The sequence below is a fragment of the Pteropus medius genome, unplaced genomic scaffold (assembly GCF_902729225.1).
Source record: "Pteropus medius unplaced genomic scaffold, Ma_sr-lr_union100, whole genome shotgun sequence".
Taxonomy (NCBI): domain Eukaryota; kingdom Metazoa; phylum Chordata; class Mammalia; order Chiroptera; family Pteropodidae; genus Pteropus; species Pteropus medius.
The window spans coordinates 4,552,794-4,576,206 of NW_024350923.1; the positions used below are offsets into that span (position 1 = coordinate 4,552,794).

General features: G+C 49.1%; 1 protein-coding gene across 6 annotated transcripts in view; it reads left to right on the forward strand.

The window, feature by feature from the left end:
* PC (pyruvate carboxylase) overlaps nt 1-23,413 on the forward strand; it is a 93,162-nt gene that overhangs the window by 32,939 nt on the left and 36,810 nt on the right. Inside the window, exons 3-5 of one of the 6 annotated variants that reach the window (XM_039840748.1) lie at nt 9,611-9,719; nt 10,315-10,522; nt 11,264-11,400. The exons of 1 other annotated variant lie outside the window; for it this stretch is intronic. The gene's annotated coding sequence lies outside the window, so the exon portion shown is untranslated. Of the gene's footprint in view, nt 1-9,593; nt 9,720-10,314; nt 10,523-11,263; nt 11,401-11,441; nt 11,465-11,561; nt 11,583-23,413 lie in introns of those variants that run through there. 4 more of the 6 variants (XM_039840743.1, XM_039840744.1, XM_039840745.1 and 1 more) reach the window with 4 other exon arrangements.

Here is a 23,413-nt window from a genome sequence, read left to right on the forward strand (position 1 = left end):
GAATCACCCCTGGAGCCCTCGGTTCCTGCATTGTCGCCGGTCAAGGAGTGGTCTGCAGCTGGCCCTCAGCTTCAGGGGGCCACTGGGTATGGCTGAGGGGGACTTGCATTTGCTCCACAGCTGCGAGAGCACTTCTGAGTTCAAGGCCCCATGCTAAGCGCTGGAGATACATCAGGGAACCAGAAAGACGAGCCTGATCTCCCATCATCAGGGGAGATGGGCAGCAGGCCAGCGACAGTTTAATTACAGCAGTGATAAGTGCTGGAAAGGAAAGCGTGGAGGGAGGGTATGTCCTGTGCCTTAGCCGGGCAGCAGCCGGTAGGCCTGCCCCCGGGGCGGTTATCTGCCTCCCCAGCTGGCTGTGTCTGGGTGTGGATCTTGGCAGAATACAGGGAACCTTAGGCAGGTTTCAGCGACTCACACTCTCCATGGACCTGAGTGGAGGGTGGGAGGAGCTATGGCAGCCCAGTCCCTGGCTGGGGTCGGGCTGACCTGGAGAGCCCCTTCCCACTGGCACACCCTAGGACCCCCGGTGGCACTGCTCTTAACCTGCGCCTGTGGTGTCATCGAGGTGATGGCAGAAAGGCCCCGAGGGGACAGGGCCACCTTCATGTTTGATGACGTGCTTCGTGGCTGGTAGTGGATCATCAGACTGCGCGTTTCCGGGGCTCGTTCTTCCCTCATGTTTGGTGAGCGCGTACTTCCGGCCAGGCTCAGTCCTGCTCTCAAAAAAAAACTTCCAGCAAAGCCTTGTGTTTTTCTTCATGGCCTCTTACCTGTCGACCTTACTGAGAGAGACTGGGCAAGGGATGAGGTATGAAATTCAAGACAAACTGCCTTGGGAGGAGCAGTGGCTTTCGGGTCGCCCAGGTGCCTGGTGACCTGGAGACAAGAAGTGTTTGGGCCATGAGTTCCTCGGTTTCTTTTTCAAGGACAGCCCTCTTGACCCTTCAAGCCCACCACGGTGGCTGTGTCAGCAGGGCCAGAACCCACCTTAGGCCGGGCACGTGTGGCCCCGGTCCAGGGCCCCACACTCTGGCGTACCCCTCTCTAACTCTCCAGTGCATTCTGGCTGGGCATTTCAAACGTGAATGGGGATCCACATCGACCCCTTTGAGGTGCTCTCCACCGGGTGTCCTACGGCGTTGTTCCAGGCCACTGTTTGAGGAGGCAGCTCCCACTGGTGGCTGCCGTGTTTCTCTGGTAGGAGCATGTGATTGGGCCACCAAAATGGCACTAGCACACTAACTTTGAATGACTCAAGTTTTTTTATATAGAGAGAGCATCTCCCCAAAAGATTTGCCAAGGGCCGCACACATCCGAGGGGCAGCTCTGCCCAGAGGCCACCCGTTGGGCCCTCCAGCTCTGCTTAACAGCTCCTGGCTTGGACCAGAAAAGAGGATAAGGGCCTATTGTTTGTCCCTGGGGCCTGAATGGCACGTTGTTTTCTGCATCGGCTGCCAGGCCAGCGGCTTTCCTGCTGCTGCAGTTGTGAGGCTAGTCTCCCATGAGAAGTCTGTTCCCCGCTGGCGTCACATTGTCTTACTGAATATCCTGGGAGGAAAGGCTTTGAGCCAACTTGGGGTCTTGTGTCGGTTGCTGCCGAATGGGAACGAATAACTGAGGTACTGAGAGAAGGGGCCTTCCCTACGGAGAGACCTCAGCTGCGGGAGGAGAAGAGAGGAAAGCCTTTTTGTTAACATTGAACTAAGGGGCTAGTCGGCAGGAATCTAGGGCAGCTCTGAGTTGTCAGGGAGGGAATATGGTAGGAATGCAGAGGACCGGTGGGAAAGCCCCCCTCCCGCCGCCCCCCGGGTGAGCTGAGGCTGGGGCCATCGGGCAGAGGCAGGATGATGGTATTTGCTGCCTCTTCCTTTTTGGCCTTCTCGTTCCCCTTCCCCAGCCACACAGGCTCACGGCTTAGTCCTCTCTGGTGTGGAAGCAGGGAAACAATACCAAGAATTGAAGTTGCCTCTTTTGCATTGAGGCCAGCGGAAGGGAAAGGTGGTGAGGGGCAGAGAGAAAGCAAGCAGAGAGCCCGTCAGATTGAAACCACAGGGGCAGTCTGTTGAGCTGAAACTCCCAGGCCCCGTAAGGCTGTCAACTACAGGACGCCGAGGGCAGCCCGCCTGTCCGGGCTCTACAGGAGTCGCGTCCATTCCCTGCTCACCTTCGCTACCTCCGCTTATGTCACAAAGTGGAGAAGGCTGTTTGTTTCATTGTCAAGTTGGTTTTCCCTTCTCTCAGTCTGCAGGGAGTGGCCTCCCAGACTGGTGGGTTTCAGGTGGGGTACCTAGGCCCACACAGGTCTTTAAGACCATTTCAAGGGGGTCCCTAAGTCATGGCAGTTTTCATAACACCAAGAGGTTGCCTGCCTTTTCCACTGTGTTGGCATTTGCACCGATGATGCAAAAACGGTGGCGGGCAAAATGCTGGCACCTTTGGAGAAACCCGGCCAGCGGCCCCAGACTGCCCTGCGGTCACTGAGCCCTTCACCTCTGCCCACGCGCAGTCGAAATGAGCAGCTTCACGCAAGACTGGCCTTGATGAAGAGGTAAAAATGGCTCCTTTGGCTGACTCTCTGCTCACGTGCACGCCGTTAGCATCCTGCGAGACGAGGTGGGGAGCAAGCATGCCCCGCACCCCGCTCCGGCGCCGGCTGCAGGAAGAGCTCCTCTGCAGCCGGGCTGCCAGCCGGACTAGCCAGGTTTTCAGGGAACAATTTTTACTTGAAAGAACAACTGACAGGCAGCTGTGGTTATTCGGACCTGGGTGCCGGACAGACTTTTCCTTGAAAATGAATGTAGTGAGTCTGTTGCTTCAAGGAAAACAACTAATAAATAGTATTTGTTGCCAATGGTAAAATCAGAGCTCTCAAGCCAACACTAGAATTTTGGCAAGCTCATATCCATCATCACGAGCTCCACAGCTTCTCAGTACCTGAAGACTTTTCCGATGAGCTCGGTGGTGATACTGCACGTGTGCCATCTTGGCGTCTTACCGTACAGTGTGTCCGCATCTTGAGGAGCGGCGTAACTCAGTGAACCCATATTTTCCGTATGATCAGTACATGAGGCGACAAAATCATGTCACGGTGGGGATGGAAGGCCCATTTACAACTCGAAAGGCCAATGGATTTTAACATAGAATATTCATGTTCATAGGGTTTCCTATTCCACATTATAATTAACTAGTGTTGTTACCAGCGAGTGGGGGTCCTCTCCCTGTGTGTTGTCCAGGTTCTTGATGTCTCGAACAAAGAACTGAGCAAGATACTGAAATGCAGCAGAAAAGAAAAGCTTTATTAGAAGGGAACGTACACTTCCAGATGTGGAACCGGGCCCAAGCAAGAGAAGCGTGGCTCAAAAGGTCTGGTAACAAAGCCTTTGGGGTTTTTATCCCATTCTTTGTGGGTGGTTACTTTTCTCAGAGGGGTGGGCTTCCTTGATTGACAACAAAGATGGACAGGATTAAGTGATTCATCATTTGCTTTCTACGCATGTTGTTCCCAGAATTTGGTCTGTTATAATGATATTAATGAACTTCTGGGCATATGCATCATATTATAATGATGTTCTAATGAGACTCAGGTGAGTTGAAGGTTGTTGGGGTCTTCGTTGCATAGGTGCAAATGACTGGCTTAAACTGGTACCTAATTCTCTGTTTGTTTCTTTGTATGAGTTATTTTTAGCTTAAAAATGCCTTCTGTCTTGCTTAAATGTTAATAGGATGACTTCAGTGTCTTTGCAGGCAGACTCGAAACCCCCTAACTAACTTTCCTGCCTAATTCTTTTCTAAGAGCCACGAACCCCCTTATTAGTATGGATGTTGAGGGACCAGAAGTCTCTTCTTCCATATCTGCTTCCTGCTGAGAAGGGGCATTGTCCCTGCCTACAGGGGTTTCATGGAGCTCTTTCCCTTTCTGCCTTAGGGCAGGGTCTTGGGTTTCCTGCTGAAGTCCCTAGACAAGGAAAAGAAGATACAAACTTGTTATTTAAACCATATATCTTTTAATTTCTATTATTGATTTGCCTATTAAGCAAGTAAAGGGAAACAGGCTTGGTTAATATATTTCTTAAAGAGTAAAAAAAACCTTTGGCCTAAAGTCCCCTCCCCTCTCAGACTCTAAGGGCCCTGTCTTGCCTAACACCATTTCTGCTAAAAATGGGTCAATGACCTTTATCAATAGCCAGAAGATCTGAGTCACCAGTTTGGGGCAATTATCAGGATTTGAGGGAGAGGGGCTGTTTCCTAAGGAGAGGGAAGAGAACTTAACTAGGTTAACTAAAAAGATTAAGAACTCTGCAAGAGATGTCCCACATCATTTCCTGCTAAAAGATTAAGAATTTTACAAGTGAGGTCCCATATCACTATTTGTCAAGTTTTCGTGTCGTATCAAACAGGAGTCTCCACAGTCGTCTGAAAAGGCTATTAAAATATTTTTCCTTTTCACAACTAGGTGTCTGGGCGAGTCCACAGTGTCTTCATAAACATTCCTTAGCAGAAGAGGTTGAACGCAGAAGCACAGACAGGAGAATCCAGTGTCTTTAGTTGGACATTAAGGAGGTTTGCAAAAATGGGAAACAATATCACTCTTCTCACCAAGTTTTTAAAAAATACAGTTGTTTTATTTTACATCTATATGTTAACCTGTGATGTATTTATTATCGTTAAATGAATTAGTAACTATAAATGAGGGTATTACATCCCCAAATAACCCAGCACTGAATTTGCTGTGCCTACAGAGAGCCCTCCTCCCCTTGCTAGAAGACTGAGGTCGAGGAGCATATAGACTTCCGACTGGTTAAGAAGCAAACACAAAAACTTCTACTTCTACAAGAATTTTAACTTTTCAAGAAGTTTTAACATGCATTACTTTTTAAAGTTTATTTTTATAGCAGCTTTATTGAGATATAATTCACCTAGTATAAAATCTGCCCTTTTTAAAGTATATAATCCAGTGGTTTTGGTATATTCACAATGTTGTACAACCCACACCACTATGATTCCAGAACATTCTCCTCACCCCGGAAGGAAATCCTGTGTCCATTAGCAGTCACTCTCTATTACCCTTCCAGCCCAGCCCCTGGCAGCCACTAATCCACTCTCTGTCTTTATGGGTTTGCCTCTCTGTCTTTATGGATTTGCCTCTTCTGGGCATTTCATATAAATGGAATCACACAGTATGTGGTCTTTTGTGTTGGCTTTTTAAAATTAGGATGTTTTGAAGGTTCCTGTACTGTGTAGCAAGTGATCTTCATTTTTCACGCCTGAATAACCGTGCGGATGTACCGTTATTCTGCTTATCCGTTCATCGCTTAGACACCTGGGTTGTTTCCACTTTCTGGTTGTTGTGAGCAATGCCGCTACGATCACGTATACACACATGTTTTCGTGTGGACGTATGTTTTCATTTACCTCGTGTGTATATGTAGGAGCCGAATCATATAGTAACTCTATGTTTAATCGTTTGAGGAACTTCAAACAATTTTCAAAAGCACCGCACCAATTTAATTTCCCACCAGTAGTGTAAGAGGGGCCAGTTTCTCTACATCCTCACCAATACTTGTTATTGCTTGTCTTTTTGATTTTTTATTTTGTTGAAGCCAGTGGATATGTTTCCTGGGTTGCTTGTGCTTTTGCTGCATTGCCTGATCCAGGGCCACAAGATTTATGTTTTATTCTAAGGGTATAGTTTTAGTCTTTACTTTTAAGTCTTTGATCCATTTTGTGTGAATTTCTATAAATGGTGTGAGGTAGGGGCCCATCTTTATTCTTTTGCTTGTGGATATCCAGTCGTTATGGCACCATTGGTTGAATGGCCTTGGCCCACTGTTGAAGATCAATGGACTTCAGATGCGAGGGTTTCCCAGGCTCTCAGTTCTATTCCATTGATTGGATGTCTCTCCATACCCCAGTACCATGCTGTCTTGATTACAGTAGCTTTGCGGTAAGTTTTGAAATTGGCAACTGTAAGTCCTCCAACTGTGTTCTAATTTTTTAAGATTCTTTGGCTGTTTTGGTACCTTTGCATTCCCAAGTGAAATTGGATTATCTTGTCAATTTCTTCAAGTAAGCTGCAATTTTTATAGGGATTGCGTTGAATCTATAGATCAACTTGAGGAGCGTTGCCATCTTAACAATATTAAGTCTCTGATCTATGAACTTGAAGCATTTTCGGTTGGGTTTTTATAAATTTTTCAATGGTATTTTGTGGTTTTCTGTGTACCGATCTTTTGTTAAATTTGTTCCCCTGTGTTTTATTCTTGTTGATGCTCGTCTTGCTGTATATTGATTTAACTTTTTGTTGTTTAACCCCTCCTCCCCACTCTCCTTCTCACTAGACTGAGTCTCCTTAGGGCCTGGCACAGGCCCTATGGTTGTTTTTTTGCCCACACTGCCCTTGTGAAGAAGGCACGGCCCTTATCATCCCTGGCCTAATGGTTGAAGACTGGGATCTAATTCATAGCCCCGTGCTCCTTCCTGTCGTTATCTGGCCTAGGACTGGCTCTTCTGGGGCTTGTGTCTTTGTCTACACCCCAGGGCATGATGAGAAGAGAGAGGATTAAAGGCTGATATCACAAGGGCTGGCCATAGGGGTCACTTTTGTGCTTTCTCTAATGTGCCAGACCCCTAGGTATTTCAGAAATATATGACCTCATTAAGTTCTCAGAGCAGCGCCACAAGATCGCTTAGGTCATTCTGTATTTTATGGATCAGGAAACTGAGGTTCAGACGTTACGTGAACTTCCAAGTCAAAGACTGACTTACGTGTTGGGGCTGCACATCAATGCCGTTCCCAGAGCTCAAGCTGTGGTGTCGGAAGAGGGGAGTCGTGGGGCCGAGGAAGAGAATGGGGTCCTTCTTGGAAACTGAGGTTCGTCAACACCAAGGCTGGGTTGGATCAATCCAGAAGTGTTTGCTCACTGGCCTGGAGCTGATATCTCAAAGTGGCTGGCTTGTGGCATCTTTGTGTGGGTGACGGAGAGACAGTGGAGGGCTGAAAACGTCCCATGTGACCCCATGCCCTGCAGCATTATTCTGTGGCGAGAACTCTGGTGGCGGAAGCTAACTTGCCACGTGTAGGTCTTGCCTCCACCATCTACGTGGTGAATTTTTAAAGCGTAGGGGCCATCACCCTCTACCTGTGTTTGTCTGTGGCACCTAGCATTGTCTCCGTTACTCAGCGGGCATTCCTTATAAGCTTCTTCATTAAATGAAAGACGTTCTACCTGCCTGCTTTGTTCCATAGAAGTCATAGAACCTCAGTGCCTCTGTGGCTGGACTTGGGAGGATGGAGGTGAATGGGGGACCAGGGCCCTGGTGGTGTGAGACAAGAGGCAGGGACAGATGCAAGGTCTGCCTCTTGTTGGCCACGACCCCCCATCCTCAGAGCCGAGTGGAGACTGATGTAATCCCTGCGCTTGGAGTCGCTGACGGGAAGTCCAGTCTGTCTGTCACATCCAATGTCAATAGTGTTGTGTCCACATCTGAGCAACCTATGAACCAGAACAGCAGTGAATAACTGCCATCGGTTTAACTGAGCCAGACCTTTACTCCCTCCCCCATTTCTGTTTTCCTAAAATAATGAAAACGACTATAAAGTAGTAGCAATCGGTGACCTTGTAGTTCGCAACTGCGTAGGAAGTGAATTGCTGCATTTTTCAGTGCTGGACGTTCTGCTCAGAGTGAAAACGCAAACGCTGCCGATTACACTTTTCTGTGATGTGGCGGGGGGCCAGGGGAAACTCGCCTTTCTCCCCAGCCTCGTTCTGGTACCCGGTGCCCCAGCCACGCCAAGCTACACACGGCTCGTAAACACGCAAAGCTCGGTGGCAACCCCATCACACCTCTCCCACTTCCTGGAATACTTCCCCTTCCTTCTTCCCTGCCAGTCCACCTGGCAGACTCCTCCTCACCTTTCAGCCTCATCTCTGATGCTTTTCCTGGTGCCCGATTCCTTCTTCTCCTGCCATTAGCTTAGGGCTGACAGCTGCTTCTTAGGCCCTCCCCCTCCCTGTTTATTTCTTTATGATAGTACTCACCACACTTCATTTCACTTCGTTTTTTAAAAAAATTGAGATATGATTGACATATAACATTATTTTAGTTTCAGGTGTACAACATAATGATTTGCTGTTTGTATATACTGCAAAATGATCACCTCAATAAGTCTAGTTAACATCTATCATAGTTTCAGTTTTTTTTCTTGTGATGAGAATTTTTAAGATCTGGTCTCTTAGCAACTTTAAAATATACAGTACAGCATTGTTAACTATAGTCGCCATGCTGTGCGGTTCATTTTACTTCTTCGTTTACACGTCCAGAGCCTTCCCTGACTGGGAGCGCCTGGAGGGCAGGACCCTGCCTCAGTCACTCTGTGTCCCCACTGCTGACAGAGACCTAGGTGGGCTGCACAGGGCTAAAAAGAACATATGGCCCTTCTGCTGCTGGTGATGATGCTTTTGGTCCAGTCCAGTAACAATCTGAAATTTCTACGACAGGCAGAGATGAGTGAGCTCTCCAGCAACTTCTAATCCGGAGAGGAGCAGAGACCCTGTTCCGAAGGTTACTGTTCTGCCTGGTCCCCATGTGCTAGAAATGAAGCAGGAGCAGAGGTGGCTGGAGCCCATAAGACATGTCCCATGAGGAGTGGCCTTAGTGCCACTAGAAGTCCCCTCTGGCCCTAGGGAGGCCCTAGTAAAGACCTGTGTCCTCTCAAATCTGCTCTCCCCTCAGAATTCAGGACTCTGTGCTTCCTGAGATTCTTTTTGCTCAAAGCTAGGTGACTTGCTTCCTTAATCTTGTCCCAGATACCAGGTACCACGAGGATAAGGTACCAAATTACACAGCACCTCTGGGCTGCTCCGGGGTGTCCAGGTAAAGGTTATGGGGAAAGGCGTGTATGCACCCAGCCACCTAACAGCCTGTTGGACCACCAGTCTCTCCCCTTCACTCATCCACCTTTCGTCGAGTTCCTCAGTGTTGGGAGATGAGCGAAAGTTAGAGAAACAGTTGGAGGTTAGGATATGTTTCTCCTTCCTGTCTGCCCACCTCTCTCATGAGGAAGGTTCTACTTCTACGAGATAAACTGTGAACAATTAGAAATAGAAACTAGCTATTCATAATAATCTGATCCATTGCAACCTCACAAACAAGCCTGCCAGGTACGTGTTGTTCATGCCCGTTTTACAGATGAAGAAATTGAGGCTTGAAGGTTAAATGACTTGCCCATAGACCTGGATGGGGGTGACCTGTTTCCCGCACTCGTGTCCTGAGGGTTTTACCTCCCCCCATCACTGGGGGTTAAGATCCTCAGCTTGGCTTCTTCCCAGGTGCAGGGAGATTGAGGTCAATTTATGTGAAAGCGCTGGAAACAAACGGACTAAGATCTCATGCCGTAGAAATGTCCCTCGGACCCTTCTCGCTCCTGTCCTTGCCCCTGGATGATGCTGAGGCCCGGGTGCCGACTAGCGCTCACCGTTCCCTCCAGCTCACCTGCAGGTCACCAGCCACATGGCAGTCTCAAGGCGGACGAGGGCGTCAGTGGCACCTCTCTGCCTCCAGCCGGGGCAAAGCACCCAGATCAGGCACCTGCATTTCATTGCAGGCGCGGCCCGCTGACTTCTGTGGATGTTGCCCCCCCGGCAGGCGGTGAGCGCCGAACCAGGGAGGCCCTCCCTGACCAGTTAGCCTCGGGTTCAGGAGGCTACGCAAAGGTAGGACCGGGAGTTACTTATTGGGCTTCCTCTGAGAACTCTGGTCAGAACTCAGCCCTGGTCACTTTTCGTGTTGGCAACAGTGGGGGGTGCCCAGGGGATGGGAACTCTATTCCTGTTCTCGACTGGAGGGGTGTTTGGGGTAACACTACATTAAATCAGCTGAGCCGGGTGGGTTTAATGGTGTGCTCAAGCATTTAAAAACCTTGCTGACCAAGTCATACCAGGCCTACGGCTCACAAGAGGCACTCAGGTAACATGTGCTCTCATGAAGAGTCCGGCTTCCTGGCCCCAAGGGGAGAAAGGACCGCGATGTCACCAGTTCCCAGGGGCACATCCTGAAGCATAGCAGGGGCTCAGCAAAAGGAGGAAAAATTGTGTTTTTCTTCTCCCATCGGATCCTCCGCTCCTTTTCTTAGGCCAGAAGCTGTCTCTCCCGGCCGGCTCTCCCAGGCCTGGCCTGGGCCCCTTCTTTTGTAAAAGCCACACACCACTGCTCTCTGATCGCTCCGCCAGAATCCAGGCAGTGGTTTTTGACCGTCCCCTCCCAGCTCACCCCTGACCTGGTTTTGTTTTTATTTCTTCCCTCAAACAGTCTGTTCAAGGTCTACCTCGGAGCCAGAGATTGGCTCACAAGCAGCCTTTCTGTCCTCTGAGCTACAAGAGAGAGGGCGGTTCTGGAAAGCCATTGACGGAGGCTTAACCTAGAACATCGATTATAAACAGGCAGCGGGCCCAGATTTGGGTGTTCCAGCACCAGGAATAGCACGGCCTCCCTGGGGCTCTGCAGACCAGCGGCCACGGTAAGAGAGCCACCTCCAGGGCCTCTAGGCACCCTGTCCTGGCGGGGGTACGCGCACACTGCGGCCATGGTTTCTTTCCCTCTGGAGCTTGGCAGCTTTCTCGTACTTGGGAAAGAGGAGGGCGGAGGGATTCTGGGAATGGTCCTCGGAGTCAGGAATCCAGGGGAGAGGTGGAGTAGATCATTGCTCACGGCCCATGGGCACAGTTCTGGTCAGGGATGGGCAAAACGAAGGAGCCCAGGGTAGGCAAACCCTCCTTGGCAATGAAAATGGGTTTTGCTTGAGACCTTGGGGAGCGAGGAAGATGGGCCATGGGTCTCAGAGCTCTGGGCCAGATTGCCTTTGTGTGGTGGTGACGTTGACTGGGGTCTCATGGAAGTGGCAGAGCTGCCCGGGATCAGGGGAAGGGTCTGCTCTGAGTAGAGTGCCAGGCCAGGGGCCCAGGGGCCCCCGGGTATTGTGCCTCAGCTCCTTGGCCAACTTGGGCCTTGACGAAGTGCTCTGAGCTACGGAACAGGGCGGCCAAGCTTTCCTTTAGGAATCTGAGAAATCGAAGGGCCAAGATCAGCTCTCCCTGAGATGTGAGTTCGTGGTCATATCGTAGGCCACAGTGAAGGGAAAGCGTGTTCTACCGCCTTCCGAGAGACCGAATTTCTGGCATTTGAGCAGGACTCACTGCTTAGATCTAAAGGGAGAGAACTTTTCCCTTTTGCTTAGAAGAAAACCTTTCCCTCATTTCAGGGGGAGGAGAAACTGATAAGGGCCCCAAAAGGTTCTGGTTCTTATCTTCAACTGCAAATAGGCCAGACTCTCCTCCAAGTCATGGGACAGGAATTCAAGAAGGAAGAAACCGGCCGCGTGAGCACTTCCAGGGACAGGTGAGAGGGAAGGACATACATTTCCCTCTCCTTTGACCCAAACGTCCCCCGAGAACACAAGTTGGTAAGGGATGTGCCTTGTCTCCCAGACGTTCTGGACCAGGGATGGAGGGATGTGGCTCCTGTAACTTTGTTCTCTGTCACACATCTAAGGGACACTTGTCATCAAGAGGGAGTCTGAGGTAGGGAGACGATCATTATTTACTAATCTGGACGGATCTGGAATGATCTTGTTTGTGTTTTGGTCTCCGCCCCATGGAATGAAATGTCAGTTTCTCGAGGGCAGCGCCCTCTTCTCTCTCGATCGAGCGTGTCTCCGGTGCCTAACGGTGCCTGGCGCATTGCAAATGCTCAGTTAGTATTGAATGAATGAACGAGTGCTTTTTCTTTGCTTATCATTTCACTAAACCTCTCCAGCTTCATCTTCTGTTGCTTTTATACCAGACTTCTCACCCGATCAGCGTCCACTTGGTGCCGCCTGACCCTAAACTAGTCAGGCGAGACCACACTTGCAGGGAGGGGACAGCTGGCCGCTGCCATTTCCTTTCACTGCCATTTCACCCACCGAGCACATGCTGACGCCATGCGTACCCGGCACTGCAACCGGTGGGGACCTCTTGAGTGGATTCTTCCTCTGAGCCCGGGACAAGTCCCGTCCTCCATGATTCTGCACTTAGCTCCCTTCCCCCCTCCCTTTTCTCTCAAAGCAGTTTCTTTGCAGAGAGTAGGTGTTTCATATCCCTTATGTTTTGAGTGAGCCAACCTTGTCTCCTCACTAGATAAAACGTTTCTTAAAGGCGGAGGCCATGTTTTATGTTATCCTCTTGTCCCTCAAGGGTGTGTTATGAGCAGTAGGTGATCAGTAAACACTTGATGGCCCCGATCACAGTCCTTTGGTGGTTTACAGTTTATGATACTGAAGGGACACATCATACAACAAGTCGCTTAATTGTCAGCCCTCTGTGCTGGAGGATAAAGCTACTTTATAGATGGACTAACAGATTCTTAACAGGTTTTCACTCATAACACTTCTGATACCGAATATGTGGGTTTTTCCCTCACACCAAAGAAATTCTCTAATTTTCTGTGGACACCAACTGGGAGTCCTACAATTCAATTCAGTTCTGACACTAACTACCGAGAGTTAGCGCAGACCCCACAGGTTAAGGGCTCAGTCCCACAAGACTGTCTCCCACTTAGGATTCCAGTTGCAAGTCGAGGCCTCCCGTACTCTGACCAACGGTTCTAAGTGGGAGAGTCCCGTGAGCCCCGCCGCAGCGCAATGACACATGTGCCAGAACGGCTCCCAGGACTCAGAAAAGCGCTCTACTTACTATTGTCAGTGTATTATAAAGAATACAGGTGACCAGCACGATGAAGAGGGATGTAGGGCGAGGTCTGGAAGGGTCCCGCGTGCAGGAGCTTGTGTCCCTGTGGCGTTGGGGTGTGCACCCTCCCAGCACACGGATGCGTTCACCGGCCTGGAAGATCTCTGAACGCCGTCGCCATCATCTAGAGTTTTTATGGCAGTTCTATCATGTAGGCATGATCGATTAAGTCACTGACTATTGGTGATTAATCTCCAGCCTGCCCCGCCCCACAAGGTGGGGTTGAAAGTTCCAACCCTCTAATGAGAAGGCTGGTTCTTCTGGCAACCAACCTCCATCCTAAAGCTCTATCTAGGGGCCCACTGGGAGTCACCTCATTAGCACAAACTCAAGTGTGCTTGAAAGGGGCTTACTGTGAACGACAGAAGTTGCTCCTGTCTCTCCTGCCACTCAGGAAATTACAAGAGATTTAGGAGCTCTGTACTGGGAACTAGGGACAAAAACCAAATTATTTATTTCTTATATGTCACAGTATCACACAGGTGCAGAGATCCCTAAGTTCATACGACCAGATGGTGGCAAAGCTGGACTCTGAACCCGAGTTTTCTGACTCTAGGGCCTTGCCTTTCCATGGCTTCGCAGCGGCATGAGGTCCACAGCAGCTTAGGGGACGTGGGGCACCCACCTCCGCTTCATCATGGCGCCTCCTGCCCTTTGTGGAGGGAGGTTCCAGCTTGATCTCACCTAGCTAGCACCTCCTTGTCCCCTGCCCTCCAGGACCCTGGCTGCTTTTCTCTATCCTTCCAAAGTTCCAGCTGGGGAGGTGACATAAGAAAGTGGCCGGGAGTTCAGGAAGTGGTGCTGGGGGTGGTGGCAGCAGATGGGGCTAGAAAGCCCCATTTCCTTTATCCGTAAAATGAAGATAATCCTGCCTTTCCTACTGGTCAACGGTGCTGTTAGTAGCAAATGAAAGTGTCTATTAAAGTACCTTATAAACTGTAGAGAGCCATAAGAATATTGGTAAATATAATTATAGTATGCAAGTTACAGCTCAATAAAACTGTCACATGGACTGATACTCACTTTACAAGTGAGGGGTGACCTGGGTGGTACCTTGACCTGGGCCTGGCACTTAACAGGCACTTATGGCTATTATTAACTATTGTTTTTGTAATCATTATAAGACATGACCTCTTCCTTCAGATGAGGGGCAGGCGGCACTGGGAAGTCATCCTGGCATAGGTATCCCTTGGGACTGAGAAGGAGAAGAGGAGAAAGGCAGTTTGTCACCTGGAGTTTTAATAATTCACTTACTACCTTTGTCCAAAGCCAGCTTTCCGTGAAGTCTAAAGTTCTCAGCAGGGCGTTCCTTCCTCCTCAGGGAATTTTCAGCAATCTAACTTCTCGTAGTCATGAAAATATTATATTCAAATTAACATACGCCATTATGGTGAGTAGAAAAGTGAGTCTTGGTAAGTGAGAACCTGTTCAATACGTGCCACCTGACCTCCCCGCGGGTCACCCTACTCTGCTCCCCTCCCAGGTGTGCACTTCAGGGTGAATCTGAACCTGCTGTCATTTGTGCAGATTCCAAAATAACCCAGGGGAGCTTCTGCTCCATACAGCTGGGTGCTCGGTTGGGCTCCCGCCACCAGTGGGCAGCATGGCTGATGAGGAAGGGCTGTGGTACAGGGGCCAAGATGTGGTGTGACTGATCCAGCTGGCGTGGGGAGGGAGGCCCTTAATACTGTGGGCCTGGGAGTCACCAGGACAAGCTTGGTGGTCTAGGAAGACCAGTCAGAGGTTAGCAGGCAGGGAAGAGAGGGTGTTAACTAGTAACCTAGATGGCATGATAGATCTTAAATCTACCCGCAGGCCATTCTTGGGAAGCGGGACAGTGTCCAAAGCCCAGTTTGGGGCCATGGGTTAACCTGAGCTTGAGAGCCTTTGAGCTTTGAGGCTGTGGCCACATGATTTTTCTTATGTTTCTGTTTCCTTATAGCTGTGGCCATAACACTTGCCTCAAAGTTTCTGATGATTAAATGAGATACTGTGAAGCACTTAGTGCAGTGGCTGGCACTCAGCAGCAAGCCCATGTGATGTCGGTGGTTTCGACACAGCCACATAGCCGTGATTATTAGGGTAGAGACCAGCAGTAGTGGATGTCCAGGGCTCCATCTCTGGGATGCCTCTGGCCCAGTTTTTGTGTTCGAATTCCAAAGCAGAGGGTGAAAGGTCAGATCAAGTTGATGCAAAGGTACATTTTCCAAGGGGTCAATACTAGGGAGCGAGAGCAGCGGCAACCATAGTCAAGGCCATGTCCTGTCTGGGTTGCTGTTTGTTTACTTTCTTCCATGAACTGAAGCTGCTCTGCCACTGAATTCTTTCACCATCTCCTTGGCTCGTGGACTCGGCATTTTGGTGATCAGTTCACCCAGGGAACCAAGTTTTCACTGAGTAAGGTCCCATAGTGTCTTCCTCTGTGGGGATGTTTGGGGTGTGGGCGTGTAGCAGAATAGCAGTACAGGCTGGCGAGGAATGCTGAAGGTCACACATCAGTTCTGAAAAGCTGAGTCAGCCAGCGTAAGATGGGTGCCCAGCAAGGGAAGAGGAGGTACCCAGAGAGGAGCACATTGGGAAGCCATGACTACCGCTAGGCTTAAAGGGATCGAGAGAGGAATAGTGTTTCCTCCAGACTCAAGAGAGGGTTGACAGCGTGGAGGCAGGGACGCCCAACAGGGACTGTCATAGTGGCAGGCCGGGACTGTGCCACCAAAGCCAGCAGAGAGTGGGGAAGATATACCCCACGTTCTCTCTCTTCCCACCCTCTATCTTGTCCAGGCCGCCTGTTGGCTGAACCTGTGGGAAGCCAGCCAGCAGGAGCACAGGTGCCTCTGTCCACAGGAACACAGAGCAGAGCAGAGGTGGAGGATGCAGGGAGGTGAGCGAGGAGCAACCAACCAGGAAGCTTCCTAAAGGCTCGATCCCAGCAGGACCATCAACTCAACAGGTGTGACAAGAGGGGGTACGACAGCTGTGTCCTTCTAAAGGTCAGAGCAGCCTCTGCTTTGAGGGGAGAGTCTACTTCGAAATCTAAATTAGTCACCAGTTTCAAATTGGGTTATCTAGGGCAGTTAGGAAAGATAATGAAACGAAAGGCATACAGATTGGAAGGGAAGAAGTAAAAATGTCCTTATTTGCAGCTGACATGATCTCGTATAGGAAAACCTAAGGAATCCCCTAAAAATCTATTAGAATTAATAAACGAGTTCAACAAGGTTGCAGGACACAAGATCAGTATAGAAAAATCAACTGTATTTCTATACAGTAGTAGTGAGAAAACTGAAAACGAAGAAAACAATCACATTTACAATAGCATCAAAAAAGAACAAAATACTTAGGAATACATTTAACGAAGTATAAAACGCATGCTCTGAAAACTATAAAATATTGTCGAAAAAAATTAAAGACCTAAATAAATGGAATCCCCATGTTCATTGATCAGAAGACATAATATTGTCAAAATAGCAATACTCCCCAACGGATCTACAGATTCAGTGCAGTCCCTATGGCAATCCCAGCTGCCTTTATTTTTCAGAAATTGACAAGATGATTCTAAAATTTACTTGGAAACGCAAGGGAACCAGATCAGCCAAAAGACTTGAAAAAGAACGTAGTTGGAAGACTCACACCTCCTGATTTTAAAACGTACTACAAAGCTACGGTAACGAAGACAGTGTGGTACTGATGTAAAGACAGACAGACGTGTATCATTAGCACTAAGAGTCCAGAGAGAAACCCTCACATTCACAGTCAGTTGGTTTTTGACACGAGTGCCAAGACAGTCTGATGGGGAAACGAGGCTTTTCAACAATGGTGCCAAAACAACTGGACATCCACATACAAAAGAATGAAGCTGGACCCGACCTCACACCACAGGTCAGAAATCAAAATGAATCAAAGACCTAAACTGAAGAGCTAAGACTTTCAGAAGAAAACACAGTCATAAATCTTTGTGGCATTGGTTAGGGAGTGGTTTCTTCGATATGACAACAAACGTATGAGCCATAAAATTTAAAAACAGATAAATTGGACTTCATCAGAATTCAAAACATTTGTGCGGCAAAGGAAAGCGAAGAGGCTACCCAAAGAAGGGAGAAAATGTTTGCAAATCGTATATCTGAGAGGGAACTTGTATCTCGAGTATGTAAAGAACTCTTACAAGTCAACAATAGAAAGACAAATAATCCAATTTAAAAATGGGCAAAGGATCTGAATAGGCATTTCTCCAAAGAAGAGAGGCAGATGGTCAGCAAGCACATGAAAATATGCTTGATGTCATTAGCCATCAGAGGAATGTAAATCAAAACTACGAGATACCACTTCGTACGCTCTAGGGTGGCTAGGCAGGAAGTGTTGGTGAGGTGTGGAGGGATTGGAGCCATCACACATTGCTGGCGGGATAGGATGAAGCAGCTGCTCTGGGAAACAGCCCGGCCATTTGTCAGTTAAACACAAGACTTATCGGACGATCCAGCAGTTCCACTCCAAAGACTTGTACACAAATGTTCATAATAGCCAAAAAAGTAGCATCAAAGTAAGAAACATCCAAACCCACAAAGAATTTTTGTAGGAATTTACTTGAGCCAAACTGATGATATAAACCGGGGAGCAAGACCTGAAATGCAACATTTTATGCATTTGAGATTAAGAAGGGGACATAAAATGAAAGAAAGCAAGGCAGGGATCAGATGACAGGACAGCTAACAAGGTCATGTGCTCTCTTGAGAGTTAATACCCACTTCAAGGGGTATCACTTCTGGCATCTCAAAGGCGTGTTAACCTAGGTGCATGAGAACGTAGACAGGGCCGGCTTAAGGCAAAGACAAACCTTTCACTGAAGAAGTTATAGGCCTGGGGCGTGACTGCCCACCATGACCTGCCCAGGTAGGAATTTATGATCAGATCACCCTGAGGTCACTTTCCATAGAACCCCTTTTTTGTCCACATGGCCGAGGGCTGAGGGAGCTGAGGGGACACGGCTAAGGGGTGTCAATGCGTTCCACAGTTGATCGTGGTGACGGATGCACAACTCTGTGGGTATATTAGAAGCCACTGAATGGTACTTTGAATGTGTGAACTGTATGTATGTGGATTATATCTCATTTAAACAAATACAAACACCTGGTCCCCACGGGAAATCCAGTACCTAAAAGACTGTGACTCTGAGGGAACTTCCTTAATGTTTTGTCACTGGCCCTGGATCCCTGGCCAGGCCGAGGTGCTGCCTGCCACTCAGCCTCTTTTTCTGGTCTCAGAGCATGGGAAGACCCCAGCACATGTAGAAAATTTCCATTCCTTCTCCATTGTATTTTGGTTCAGTTAAACACTGCTGGATCCTACAGCAAACCCGGCACAGACCTAGGTTTTCGGGGGAAAACAGGCCGGAGGTGAATGCGCTCCATGATTCTTGAGTCGGCTGTACCCTGTGGGTCCTTCTGAGTCTAATTTTTCTCATCGGTAGAATGAGGATTCATGCCCATGGGACCGTGGTGAGAAATAAGCGAACTAGAAGGTGCCTGTCACATAGCAAGCAAAAGATGAAAGTTCCTTTCCGGTGCTCCTGGGACAAGTTCAAAGATGACCTAGATCTGCCCTCCAGGAGCTGCAGGTCCAGCCCTCGGCCAGCACTCGCTAACCAGGACCCAGTGAGACGCCAGCAGGCAGAGGACACTGGACGCCCGGCTGGCTCTTGGGCTCGGGTGGGAGCCACGGGAGGATTCCTGGCAGAGGGGCCTTGGAGATGGGGAGGAGACCCCTCTCCTATATTGAATGTTTTTCATTTTTTAAATGATCCAGTACATAATACAAATTCAAAAAGATGAACAGCGAAAGATGTAAACCTCTTCCCCACTGCCCTCCCAGAGGCCGCCACTGTTGCCGAGTCGAGTCATTTTAGAAATTCTCTGCGCATCCGCATCCGAGCGCCCGTGTGTCTGTGTAGGTCTCTTCCCCGTGAGGCGGGTTTTGCTGTCTTCCACCTGGTGGTCCATGGGGACCAGGATGCTTGGCTAAGACATGGGTTAGGAGGCGGCCCCGGCCTCAGGTATCATTCATGCCGCTTTCTTGTCTTCTCGTCAGGTTCAGCCAGAGGCCATTTCCACTGTGGGTCCCTCAGTAGGAACGCTGGCTCTACTTTCCTTCAGGTCCCCTGAGGAAAGTGCGCCCATAAAGTGGTTCTTGCGTGTCCCTTCCCTTACCCTGCGCCTTCTCTCCCGGGGGCACTGCTCTCAGCTTGGCAGTGCTTTCCGGGGACCCCCTGCCTTCCTGCAGCTGCTGTCGTCTTTCCGGCTGGTCTGCCACCTTGTCTTGGTGGCACTCCTCCACTCTAGGTTCCTGAGGAGCAGGGCCAGGGAGGTCACTTGCCGTAGCCTTGTGCTCTGTCTTTATTTTACCTCCATACATAATTGATAGCTTGGCTGCATAGAGAGTTTCGGGTTGGAAATAATTTTTTCTTTTGGAAAGATTGTGCCTTGTGCTCTTCTGGCTTCCAGAGCTGCTGTTGAGACATCTGAAACCTTGCTGATTTCTGATTCTTCGTGTGTCCCCCCGCTACCCCGAATGTTTACAGGATCTGAAATTTCAGGACACTGGTGCGGGTCCTTCATCCGTCACGTTGGCTCCGCGCTCGCTTCCGTGTGGGAACACGTCCTCCTATCCTGGGAGCATCTCGAATTATTTGCTTTCTTCCTCTTTGTTTTTCATGGTTCTCTCTTTCTGAGACTCTTCTCTTTAGCTCTTGGATCCCTGGGACTGGCCTTCTAATTCCCTACCCCCACCCTCCACCCCACTTTTTTTTTTTTTTTTGCTTTAGTTTCTAGGAGATTTACTTTATCTTTCAACCCACCTATTGATTTTTTTGTTTCTTTCTCCTTTCATTTTTAATTTCCAAGAGCATTTTTTTGCTCTCCGAATGGTTCTTTTAAAAATATACATGTACTATCCTGTCGTTTCACTGATGTAAGCTTGTCTTATTTCTCTGAGGATGTAATGCTCTGTTTAAGTTTGCTTCTCGCATGGCTGTTTCCTCCAAATTGCTTTTATCTGCTGTTTTTCTTTTCTCTCGGTCTTTGAAGGAATCTTTCCTGGGCAGCCTCGTGCTCACGGTCATTAGTGATTACTAGTCAAGGCTAAAAGTCGCCTGGGAATCCAGTTTCCGGGTGTCACAGCGCGTGATGTGGCACGCTGTTTGTTGGGGAACTTTTGTGTCCATGCTCTGAGGTCTTCCCTTTGGGGCCAGGCCAGGTCTGGGAGGAGGGGACGGGCTGGTTGCCTGCGTTCTGGGAGCTGCATGGGGCAAGGGGCCAGGGTGCACAGGCTCACTTAACCTCCCTAACCACTTTTGGCAAGGTACCCCGCCCTCCATCGTGCCTCGAATCCGCCAGTGCAGAGGCCCTGGCTGGGCTTTCCCCTCTCCAGACAGTACACCTTTCTTCTTCCAGAGAGGGTGGGAGAGGTCCAGAGAGAGAGGGTGGCAGAGATTCTGCCATGGATCAGCCTCCCCACTGGTAGTTCGGAGACACGAGATCGGGTCACCTGAGCTGCCCTCCAGCTCCCACGGTTCTGTCGCTGTGGTCTCCTCTCCTGGTCTCTCTGTTCTTGGGGGTTTATAGTTGTTTGTTTGTTTGTTTTTTAACCTCTTTAGTAAAGTTTTGGTGGGATTTCAGAAGGGAGAGAAATAAGAGGCATAACCCGGACGTGAGCGAGCTTTGCACGGGCGGCACTGGAGAAGGGTGATCCCAGTGGGGAGCGTCTCGGCGGAGGGAATACTCAGAGGGAGGTGGGAAGGCACTGGTATTATTTGGGAACAAGGAAGAGGCAGTTTGGCTAGAGTTATAGGATACAGGAGGCTGCGGAATGATGGGAAATAAGGCTCAAAAGGTAGGTTGGACTCATGATGGGAAAGGGCCTAAAGGAGGTGAGAGTCTTACCTGTGGGCACTGGGGAGGCTGAGAGGGTTTTTAAGAAGATAATGAAACGATGCCTGTATTTTGCGATGCCGCCTATTACTAGTATAGTGTGACTTGGTAGCTAAAGCCAACCAATGGTAATGGTTGGTAATAGTTAGGTGTTTGCAATAATTCAGGTGGTAAGAGGGGGTGATCTAGGATGAGTTAGAAATGAAAGGAGAGAGGGCATGAGGGATGTAAGCGGTAGAACTGATAGGCCTTTTTGGCTGGATGGTGGGGAGGGAGAGGGAAGAGCTGAGGGTGACCCCAAAACTGAAGACTTAGTTCTTGGAGAGGCGATGGTGAGGAAGGCAGGAAGAGAGTGTTTGGTTTGGGAGGCTGAGGGAAAGGGGTGGGGGGTAAGTTCTATTATAGAATAGACATTTGACACATACATCCAGAAGCTATGATTTTAAATCTTCACGCTTCAACCTGCAAATGCCTGCATGTCCACCAAGAAAGGAAGGGAGAGGGAGGGGGAGAAAAGGTGTCAAGAGTAGGAACAAGGAAATCAGTGCCTTGTAAACAAAGGAATGATTTTCCTGCTGTTAAATGAGATTATCAAAGGGGTTTTTGTTTTGATATTCTCACAGCTTAATTAGTGTTGCAGGAGGGCTTCTGAACTCCGTAAGACATGGAGAGAGGGGCTCGTTCATTTCTTCCTGAGCTCATCCTCATGTTTTGACTGAATTAAGCACTCCAGGCCCTTACGAAAGAAACAGAGGCCTCTTTATTTGGGTTCTGTAGCCAAAAGGGAAAATGGAGAAGGAACGCCTCTCACGCAGCCCTCCCTTACTGCTGTCTCTGGGTCAAGGTGGGATACGCCACCATCTGTGTGATTTTTCAGTCGTGGCTTTGGGGAGGTGAGGAAGGACTCTGATGGCAGTGCCTGCTTGCCCATTTCTGTGGTATACATATACCCACGGTGGCCGATTTCAGGCTACCAACTTGATACCACTGGGTACGGAGTCAACAAGAGGCAACAAGCCAGCGAGCTGTGCCCAGTGTACATGGCTCCCTGGGGTGGGACATGACCTGGCCGGGCCGGGGACCTTGTTTCTTAGGTCAGCTGACTATTCTGACTAAGAAGGCTACTGCAGTCATGTCGTGCTTCAAAATAGGGTCCTGCCTGGGCCTCGGCCGTCCTGTGGTTCTCCCCTCACGGCCCCAGGCCATGTCCATCAAAAGCCCACGGTTCAGCATCCCCAGTGCTAATACTGAAAGTTAATATTATGATAAAGGCTGATCACGTGCCAGGCACCGCTCCGAGCACTTCACATGCATTGACTCGTTGATCTTTGTAACAATAACGTGTGCTGTTACTGTTACTGTCCCCGATTTTATAGACGAAGAAACTGAGGCCCAGAGGTTAAGCGACTTGCCCAGCATCAGCGGGCTTGGTCTGAACCCGGGCAGTTGGAGCCCTGGTGCCTTATCCACTGCGTTCTCCCGGCCCAGTTATGTCAGCATTTGCGAATTCTCTGCACATTTTCTTTTCTCCGAAGACCCAGGCAGGGCTGCAGCACTGCTGGCTTGTCTCAGTTGCCACATAAAAGACAGGATGCTGAGTTAAACTTAAATTCCAGGTAAACAACAAATCATCTTATAGTATAAGTATGCCCTAAATATTGCATGGGATATACTTATACTTTTAAAACATGCCGTTTATCTGAAATTCAGATTTTAACTGAACGGTTTGCATTTTAATTTGCTCAATCTGGCAGCCCTCAGCTTGGTAGCTTTATCTTGGCTGAGGAGAGAGTCAGGAGCTTGGGAGGAGCTCGAAGTAATCGGTCTTCTGCTCACATTTCTCTGCCAGGTTGCGCTGAGGGCTGCAAATCTCTGACCCATGGCACATTTTAAAGTGAAACATACTTAATATCTAAACTCCAAACGTGTCTAACTTTTGCTTTCCCCCCTCTAAATAAGGACTATTAAAACAGCATTTTGTGGGAACATGCCAAAATACAGGTAGAAAATTGCTTGGCTTCTCATTCCCCAGGAGAGATAATCACAACAGAAATGTAAGAAATCTCAGACAATCAGTCTCACATTTTGCTATTCCAGAAGAATCGCTTGACCTAAAACCAACTCATTCAGGAGACTAAATTCTTTTAAAACTCCTTCAGAGGGCAATGCCCCTGCTTTTTCTAACCTGTATCTTTTGCCGAGCTGACTGGCCAGACGTCTCCTCAAGTTTTTAATCTTAGCCATCTCTGATGCAGCTTGAACTCAGTATTCCTGCCTCTTGAAACAGGTGTAGCTAACAGGAGCTTGTAGGTGAACAGGAAGCCCTGCCGTCTGCAGATGTGTCCTCCCTGGGCTGCTGCTTCTCCCGCCGTGTCTCTTGGAACATGGTGTCCAGGCTTCTCATCCTGGAGAGGCGCAGTGTAAAAGCCACTGGTCATTTCAGGCCTTGGCATATCGTACATTGGGACTGTCCTAGAACATCTAGGTGCTTTGGCCTCAGAGGAGGGACGCGTTCTCCATCCAGTTCAAGGCCAGTCTTCGAGCTGAGCTGCAGGGCCTCCCTCCCAGGGCTTGCTCTGGCTCTTCGTCCCGGCCCCACGTCCACTTCTGCGACCCTCCGCTCCCAGCTCTTTCCTCTTCCTCTTCCTAGAACTTGCCAAACATTTTCTTGTGCAGGAAGATGTGTGTCACATGTATAATGGAGAA